The sequence below is a fragment of the Mercenaria mercenaria genome, chromosome 13 (assembly GCF_021730395.1).
Source record: "Mercenaria mercenaria strain notata chromosome 13, MADL_Memer_1, whole genome shotgun sequence".
NCBI classification, from domain to species: Eukaryota; Metazoa; Mollusca; class Bivalvia; order Venerida; family Veneridae; genus Mercenaria; species Mercenaria mercenaria.
In genome coordinates, this window is record NC_069373.1 from 53481300 (window position 1) to 53491005 (window position 9706).

A 9706-nucleotide genomic window follows, 5' to 3' on the forward strand; every position below is an offset into this window, starting at 1 on the left:
TTTGGTCAGAATGATTACCTTGATAAAATCTAGGCCGAGTTTGAAAATGGGTCATCTGGAGTCAAACACTAGGTCACTAGGTCAAATCAAAGAAAAACCTTGTGTATGCGATAGAGGCTGTATTTTTCAACTGATCTTCATGAATTTTGGTCAGAATGATAACCTCAATAAAATCTAGGTCGAGTTTGAAAATGGATCATCTGGGATCAAAAACTAGGCCACTAGGTCAAATCAAAGAAAAACCTTGTGTATGCGATAGAGGCTGTATTTTTCAATTAATCTTCATGAATTTTGGTCAGAATAATTGCCTTGATAAAATCTAGGTCAAGTTCGAATATGGGTTATCTTGGGTTAAAAAGTAGGTCATTAGGTCAAATCAAAGAAAAACCTTGTGTATGCGATAGAGGCTGTATATTTCAATTCATCTTCATGAAATTAAGTCAGAATAATTGCCTTGATGAAATCTAGGTCAAGTTTGAATATGGGTTATCTTGGGTCAGAAAGTAGGTCACTAGGTCAAATCAAAGAAAAACCTTGTGTATGCGATAGAGGCTGTATTTTTCAATTAATCTTCATGAATTTTGGTCAGAATGATTGCCTTGATAAAATCTAGGTCAAGTTTGAATATGGGTCATCTTGGGTTAAAAAGTAGGTCATTAGGTCAAATCAAAGAAAAACCTTGTGTATGCGATAGAGGCTGTTTTTTTCAATTGATCTTCATGAAAATAAGTCAAAATGATTGCCTTGATAAAATCTAGGTAGAATTTGAATATGGATCATCTTGGGTCAAAAATTAGGTCACTAGGTCAAATCAAAGAAAAACCTTGTGTATGCAATAGAGGCTGTATTTTTCAATTGATCTTTATGAAATTTGGTCAGAATGATTGCTTTGATGAAATTTAGGTTGAGTTTGATTATTGGTCATCTGGGGTCAAAAAGTAGGTCACTAGGTCAAATCAAAGAAAAACCTTGAGTATGCAACAGAGGCTGTATTTTTCAATTGATCTTCATGAAATTTGGTCAGAATGATTGCCTTGATGAAGTCTAGGTGAAATTCAAATATGGGTCATCTTGGGTCAGAAAGTAGGTCACTAGGTCAAATCAAAGGAAAACCTTGTGTGTGCGATAGAGGCTGTCTTTTTCAATTGATCTTCATGAAAATAAGTCAGAATGATTGCCCTAATGAAATCTAGGTAGAAACTGAATATGGGTCATCTGTAGTCAAAAAGTAGGTCACTAGGTTAAATCAAAGAAAAACCTCGTGTATGTGATAGAGGCTGTATTTTTCAACTGATCTTCATGAAATTTTGTTAGAATGATAGTCTTGATAAAATCTAGGTCAAGTTCGAATATGGGTCATCTGGGTTCAAAAACTAGGTCACTAGGTCAAAATCAAAGAAAAACCTTGTGTATGTGATAGAAGCTGTATTTTTCAATTGATCTTCATGAAATTTGGTCAGAATAATATGGGTCATCTGGGGTGAAAAACTAGGTCACTAGGTCAAATCAAAGGAAAAACTTGTTTCTGCTCCAATTTTAATGATAATTGGTCAGAATATTTTTTTCTATGAAATCACTAGGTCAAACATGTTTACACTGTTATGGTGTATTATGGTGTGTTTCTCAGGTGAGCGACCTAGGGCCATCTTGGCCCTCTTGTTTTGTAAACTATTTGATATATGGTTCACTTGTTTATTATAGCAGTCTCTACCTGTAAGCAAGATTACACAACTCTGTCAAATATTTTGGCTTAATTATGGCCCTTTTTTTTGGACTTGGAAATTGGTTCAGTGTTCGTATAAGTCCACGTTTTGTCAAAACTATTTGACATGTGGCTTTAAAATTTTGAACACTAGTTTATCATAACAGTCTCTATCTGTCGGCAAGAGTACATAACTCTGTCAAGTATTTTGGCTGAATTATGGCCCTTTTTGGACTTTGAAATTGTTAGTTTCCGTACAATTTCCCATGTTGAAAAACTATCGGACATGTGATTTTGAAACTTTGAATACTTGTTCATCGTCACGATCTACTTTTATCACTTGTTTATTATTACAGTATTTATCTAAAGGCAAGAGTACATAACTCTGTCAAGTGTTTTGGCTGAATTATGGCACGTTTTGGACCTGGATGTGAATTGGTTAAATTTCGTACAGTTCCACATTTTGTGTAAAATATTTGACATGTGGCTTTGAAACTTTGAATACTTGTTCATCGTCATGATCTCCATCTGTACGTAAGTGTATGTAACTATGTCAAAGATATTTGACTGAATTTCTGGCCCTTTTTGGACTTGGAAATCGGTTCAATATTTGTACCAGTCCATATTTTGTATAACTGTTCGACATATGGCTTTGAAACTTTAGTCACATGTTTGTTATAACAGTCTCTATCTGTAGGCAAGAGTACATAACCCTGTCAAATATTGTGGCTGAATTATGAGCCTTTTGGATTTGGAAATTTGTACAGTTTTCGACCAAGTCCGTTTTTTTAAAAACTGTTTGACATATGGCTTTGAAACTTTGACCACTTATTCACCATCAGAGTCTCCATATTGCATAACTAGAACAAGGGTTTTGGCTCATTTATGGCCCTTTCTTGAAATAGAAATTAGTTAATAATAATGATATGTTACACATTGCCATATAGTTCAAGACTTCTCCAGTTCCACAAATATAGGTTCATTTTTGTCTAATGTATTACTTCCTTTCTCTGAAAATCTCTGGTTATATTTTGACCCAATAATTACATCAATTCTTCGAATAATGGAGCGCGCTGTCAAAAGACAGCTCTTGTTTTAAATCCTCTCGCACATCCCTACTTCTACAGCTCCACACTCCCCGCATCTTTATATTTGTACATCTTTCATACTCATTTGTATGTCGTGTGGGATCTTAGTATCCCACATAAACCTTACCCAACCCTTTTCTTACATTTCTTAAACTAACTTGTATCTAATATTGTTTCTTAGATTCCCTCATTCCCCCGTACAACTCCCCCACCCCATCCGCAAAAAAAAATCCTCATCTCTCATGCTTGCTTATATAATAATTATAACAATAATAATAGTAATTATTATTACTATTATCATCATTATTATTATTATACCTATAGGTAAACAGTGTCGAATAGCTGAGAGGGCAAGGTCGTACTTGATAACAACATTTTACTATCCCTTTATCAAAGCCGTATAGCTGGGGGTATTAATCGTCTTCAGTGATAGCTCTAGTTGATCACATTCAAGCTGCCTAAATGTGTAACATTTGATTAATTGTATTTGATAAGTTTTTTGAAATGTTAGGAAAAATATCTAGAGTTAAAATGAGGAAATTATTTTTTCAGAACACTGATACAGTCTATATTTAGACGCAACGTAGGCCTATATTTGTACCCCCCGACAACAAAGTTGTAAGGGGGGGGGGGGGTATACTGGTTTCAGGTTGTCTGTCTGTCTGTCTGTCCGTCTGGTCGTCTGTCCGTAGACGCAATCTTGTGCGCACCATCTCTCCTTATCCCCTTGACAGAATTTAATGAAACTTCACACAAGTGATCAGTACCAACAGTAGTTGTGCATGGGGCATGTTAGGTTCTTTTAAAAAAAAAAATTGCAGAGTTATGGGACTTTGTTTTTTTGTTACTATACTATATACATAGACACAATCTTGTGCGCACCATCTCTCCTCATCCCCTTGACACAATTTAATGAAACTTCACACAAGTGATCAGTAACAAAAGTAGTTGTGCATGGGGCATGTTAGGTTCTTTCAGAAAAAAAAATTGCAGAGTTATGGGACTTTGTTTTTTTGTTACTATACTATATACATAGACACAGTCTTGTGCGCACCATCTCTCCTCATCCCCTTGACACACTTCACACAAGTGATCAGTAACAACAGTAGTTGTGCATGGGGCATGTTAGGTTCTTTCAGCGACAAAAATTGCAGAGTTATGGGACTTTGTTTCTTGTTAACATACTATGTACCTACAGTCTGCATATGCAGTCTTGTGCGTGCCTAATCTACCAAACCCTGACACACAATTTAATGAAACTTCACACAAGTGATCAGTACCAACCTATGTTGTGCATGCTGCATGTTACATTCTTTTAGATAAATATTCTGCATAGTTATGGGACTTTGTTTTTTGTTACTATACTATATACTATACTGTATACATACAGTCTATATACATACAGTCCAACATAATTATGCAATCTTGTGTGTGTCAAATTGCAATGTACTGTGTCAGTGCATGCGGGGGGTACATTCATCACCTTTAGTGATAGCTCTAGTTCTAGCTTGGTTTGTTATTAGTCATGAAATTATGCATCTTTATTCTTATCGGGTTATTCTTTTTTAAAAATAGTTTTATGAAAACTAAATGCACATTTGATTCTGATAAATAAAAAAACAGGGACAGTCAGTGTTTGTAAGAAGCCACATAAGATATTGATTTGATTCATCCAAACGTTTTACTCCTTTATAATATTTTTCTTTTGTTTTCAAACTGGACAGGGATAGTTTTCAAAAATAAGTGTGCGCGGATCAGTTTATGTACAAAGAGTCACTTTCACAAATAATAAATTTTTGGGCAGGAGATAAACTCTGATATTTGTTCAGTGTAAGATCGAAATATCGATAGATACAGCTCGCAAAAATGTAAACTCTAGTGTTCTAGCGTGATAAATAAATCGATTTTACATGTAAATCAAACAAATTATATTTTATGCATTTAAATATTTGTGTATAACACTAAATTGTATACATTTTACCAGTGTATTGTCACACGCAATGCGCAACTTTACGCTTACTCTCCTTATGGCAATACAATGTATATGCCTATGCTGGAAAAAGTTATATAGTTCTACGAGATTGATTTCTTTTACATTTTAATATAATTATTTTCTTAAGTGTTCGGGATTTTTTTTATAAGTAATTCATATTCTTTCGTGTTAAATTGATGTTGTGTGCAAGTGAAAATTGCATTTGGATTTATCACTGTCTGAAACTCGGTTTATCAGGGTATTATGTAGCGTTATATTTCAGTAATACTCTGAAAGCTTGACATGAAATTCCATACTCTAGTAACTGCAAAATAAAATCATAGCTCTTTTATTAAAAATCACACTCTACCGTACTTTATCTCGGTCGTCTCTAAGTGTAGCCTTTTAAAGTCATTTTGGCCTCATTTCTTGTTGCACACTGAAGTTTACACTGTTTGTCATAACTCTTAACCGGTACCTAACTCTGAGCACTAACATTAACTGTTGGGGCTTAAATGACTTTTAAAGCAACGTCGTCTTTTAAAGAAACAATGGAATAACTTTACACTGATATATTTTTAGGAATGATGGGTAAAAAGATGATTATCAAATGTTTAGTAGAATTATGGGTAAAGTTTAAGGTTTTTAGTGCGCGCTTTTAAAGAATTACTGGAATGTAACGTTAGAATATAACAAGATAAACTAATTGTTTCAAAAAGAGAAATCCAAATATGATTTTTACTAGTACGGAACTACACTTGAACACGAAAGGATATAACTTGTAAGGACTTGAAATGTGCTCCAAAAAGACAAAGATGCATAGTAATGCTTACAAAAACACTAAAGTAAAATACTAAAACGCCAAACCAACAGAATGTAAAGAAAACATACACATCTCGTGGACCTATTTAACTTTTTTCCAACACAAGCATTTTGACGTCATAAATTATATAGCGTGACGTTACGCATGGCGCATGTCCATGCACGGTTGAATAAGATAAGAGATGAATTGATTTTAATTCAACAAGACAAAAATAAACATAAGCTCTGAATGAACGTTTCAACTGACTATACATATTGTGTACAATACCGTTAAATTTTTAGAAAGATAAGAATGACAAAGAACGTGTCATACTGAATTATCTTTCACTCGAGAACACCAGATTTAGATTACTCGGTTAAAGATATTTCTATTTTATACTGAAACAAACAAATTGTTCCCTTGTATTAAGCACCCCCATTTTGAGAAAAAGGCTAACAAATAAGATGACACAACCATGAAAGGAACTCTTTATTTTGTTTTGAAATGACGGTCAGCTAAATATATTTTTGTTTTATAAGACCGGTGCCTTTTAATATTTGAAAATTTCCTACACATTTTGAAACGACAGTGAAATCTTCAGTACATGTATCTGCATTTAACTTTTGTTAGATTTCTTTTGGTTTATAATCCTAGGAAGAGTGCGTTTTCACATTTGAAAATTAATTGTTTCCGTATTTTTGTATCTTACAGATCTATTAATTATAATTAATTATATTGTGTGTTATTTTCATTCTCGCTAAGTCAGACAGTCAGACTTTTAGATAAAGCTTACCTTTTTCTAAAGGAGTTTTACTGTTTAAGATGGGAGCATAGATCAATTCATTGATTTTTTGTAATGTATTAAATTAAAAAAATATTTGTTAGAACTTAAACATTGTAGTTATACTTTAAAATGTCAGTTGTGACTGTAAGTGCTATTTATTGCTGCTTGAAAAAAAATGAATAAAACGCCATACAGATGTGTTGGTTATTTCTTTACAGAAATCAGGTCATACAATTGCATTTGATTATAGATGTTTCGGAAAATTACCCGAAATTAAATGAAACTTTCCTTTAGTAGGTTTACCTTCTCCATACCATTTGCAAACTTGTAGGTGGTTCAGTTGGTCATACTTCCTTGCAAAATACAGAGAAGAGTATAATTACCTACTTACATTTTGTCATCAACGTACAGTTCCTCTCCTTTCATTGACGCTTTCTTCCATCCAAGGTTACTTTCCCTCCTAGACGCCATTTGCAAAATAAAGGGGAGGTCACCCTCACTCCAACCAGAGTTACTTCCCCTACCCTCGTTGACGCCGAGGTCACCATTACCGACCTATTTTTTTCCAACCAGAGTTACTTCCCCTCCCCTCGTTGACGCCATTTGCAAAATAAAGGGTCGGTCACCCTTATCGACCTATTATCTTTCCAACCAGAGTTACTTTCCCTACTTCCGTTGACGCCATTTGCAAAATAAAGGGGAGGACACCCTTACACCTTAAGAGGAATCATTTCATCTTTTTTTGTGTTATCCCTGGTATTGGTGAGCATTACATGGCTTTGCTGAGTAATATGATATAACTGTCTAATGATTTGTTGGTTTGTCACTATGTAATATTTATTATGCATTGATTTGTCATTTGTTTTATCGCTATATTGCCATGTCATGTACACTTGTGCCAAATAAAACTTACTTACTTACTTACTTACTTACAGACCTATTTTTTACAACCAGTTACTTCCTCTAACCCCGTTGACGCCATTTGCAAAATAAAGGGGAGGTCACCCTTACCGACTTATTTTTTCAAAAAAAAAATTACTTCCCTTACCCCCGTTGACGCCATTAGCAAAATAAAGGTGAGGTCACCGTTACCGATCTTTTTTTTACAAACAGAGTTACTTCCCCTACACCTGTTGACGCCATTTGCAATATAAAGAGGAGGTATCCCTTACTGACCTATCTTTTCAAAACGGAGTTACTCCTTACCCGTTGACGCCATTTGCAATATAAAGGGGAGGTCACCCTTACCGACCTTTTTTTTCCAAACAGTTATTTCCCCTACACCCGTTGACGCCATTTGCAATATAAAGGGGAGGTCACCCTTACCGATCTATTTTTTCAAACAGAGTTACTTCCCCTACCCCCGTTGACGCCATTTGCAATATAAAGGGGAGGTCACCCTTACCTATCTACTTTTTTTTAAGACAGGGTTACTTCCCCTACACCCGTTGACGCCATTTGCAATATAAAGGGGAGGTCACACTTACCGACCAATTTTCTTCAAACACAGTTACTTCCCCTACACTTGTTGACGGCATTTGCAATATAAAGGTGAGGTCACCCTTACCGACCTATTTTTTTTCCAAAAAGTTACTTCCCCTACACCCGTTGACGCCATTTGCAATATAAAGGGGAGGTCACCCTTACCGACCAATTTTTTTCAAACACAGTTACTTCCCCTTCACCCGTTGACGCCATTTGCAATATAAAGGGGAGGTCACCCTTACCGACCTATTTTTTTCAAAAAGTTACTTCCCCTACTCCCCTTGACGCCATTTGCAAAATCAAGGGGAGGTCACCCTTACAAACATTTTTTTTTCAAACAGAGTTACTTCCCGTACCCCCGTTGACGCCCTTTGCAATATAAAGGGGAGCTCACACTTAACGACCTAATATTTTTTCATACAGTTACTTCCTCTACCCCCGTTGACGCCATTTGCAATATCAAGGGGAGGTCACCCTTACCGACCTATTTTTTCCGAGTTACTTCCCCTATCACCTCTGACGCCATTTGCAAAATAAAGTGGTCACCCTTACCGACCTTTTTTCAAACAGAGTTACTTCCCCTAACCCCGTTGACGCCATTTGCAAAATAAAGGGGAGGTCATCCTCACCGGCCTTTTTTTTTAAAAAAAAAAATTACTTCCCCTACCCCCGTTGACGCCATTTGCAAAATAAAGGTGAGGTCACCGTTACCGATCTTTTTTTCCAAACAGAGTTACTTCCCTTTGACCCGTTGACGCCATTTGCAATAAAAAAAGAGGTCACCCTTACCGACCTATTTTTTCAAAACGGAGTTACTTCCTCCTACCCTCGTTGACGCCATTTGCAATATAAAGGGGAGGTCACCCTTACCGACCTATTTTTTCAAAACGGAGTTACTTCCCCTGCCCCCGTTGACGCCATTTGCAATATCAAGGGGAGGTCACCCTTACCTATCTATTTCTTTTTTAAACATAGTTACTTCCCCTTCACCCGTTGACGCCATTTGCAATATAAAGGGGAGGTCACCCTTACCGACCAATTTTTTTCAAACACAGTTACTTCCCCTACACCCGTTGACGCCATTTGCAATATAAAGGGGAGGTCACCCTTACAGACATTTTTTTTCAAAAAGTTACTTCCCCTACTCCCCTTGACGCCATTTACAAAATCAAGGGTAGGTCACCCATACGGACACTTTTTTTCAAACAGAGTTACTTCCCCTACCCCCGTTGACGCCATTTCCAATATAAAGGGGAGGTCACTCTTACCGACCTTTTTTCCAAACAGAGCTGCTTCCCCTACCCCCGTTGACGCCATTTGCAATATAAAGGGGAGGTCACCCTTACCGATCTATTTTTTTTCCGAACAGAGTTACTTCCCCTACCCCCGTTGACGCCATTTGCAATATAAAAGGAAGGTCACCCTTAACGACCTAATTTTTTTTCATACAGTTACTTCCTCTACCCCCGTTGACGCCATTTGCAATATCAAGGGGAGGTCACCCTTAACGACCTAATATTTTTTCATACAGTTACTTCCTCTACCCCTGTTGACCCCATTTGCAATATCAAGGGGAGGTCAACCTTACCGACCTATTTTTTCCGAGTTACTTCCCCTACCACCTCTGACGCCATTTGCAAAATAAAGTGGTCACCCTTAACGACCTTTTTTTTAAACAGAGTTACTTCCCCTACCCCCGTTGACGCCATTTGCAAAATAAAGGTGAGGTCACCGTAAGCGATCTTTTTTTCCAAACAGAGTTACTTCCCCTACACCCGTTGACGCCATTTGCAATATAAAAGGGATGTCACCCTTACCGACCTTTTTTTTCAAAACGGAGTTACTTCCCCCTACCCACGTTGACGCCGTTTGC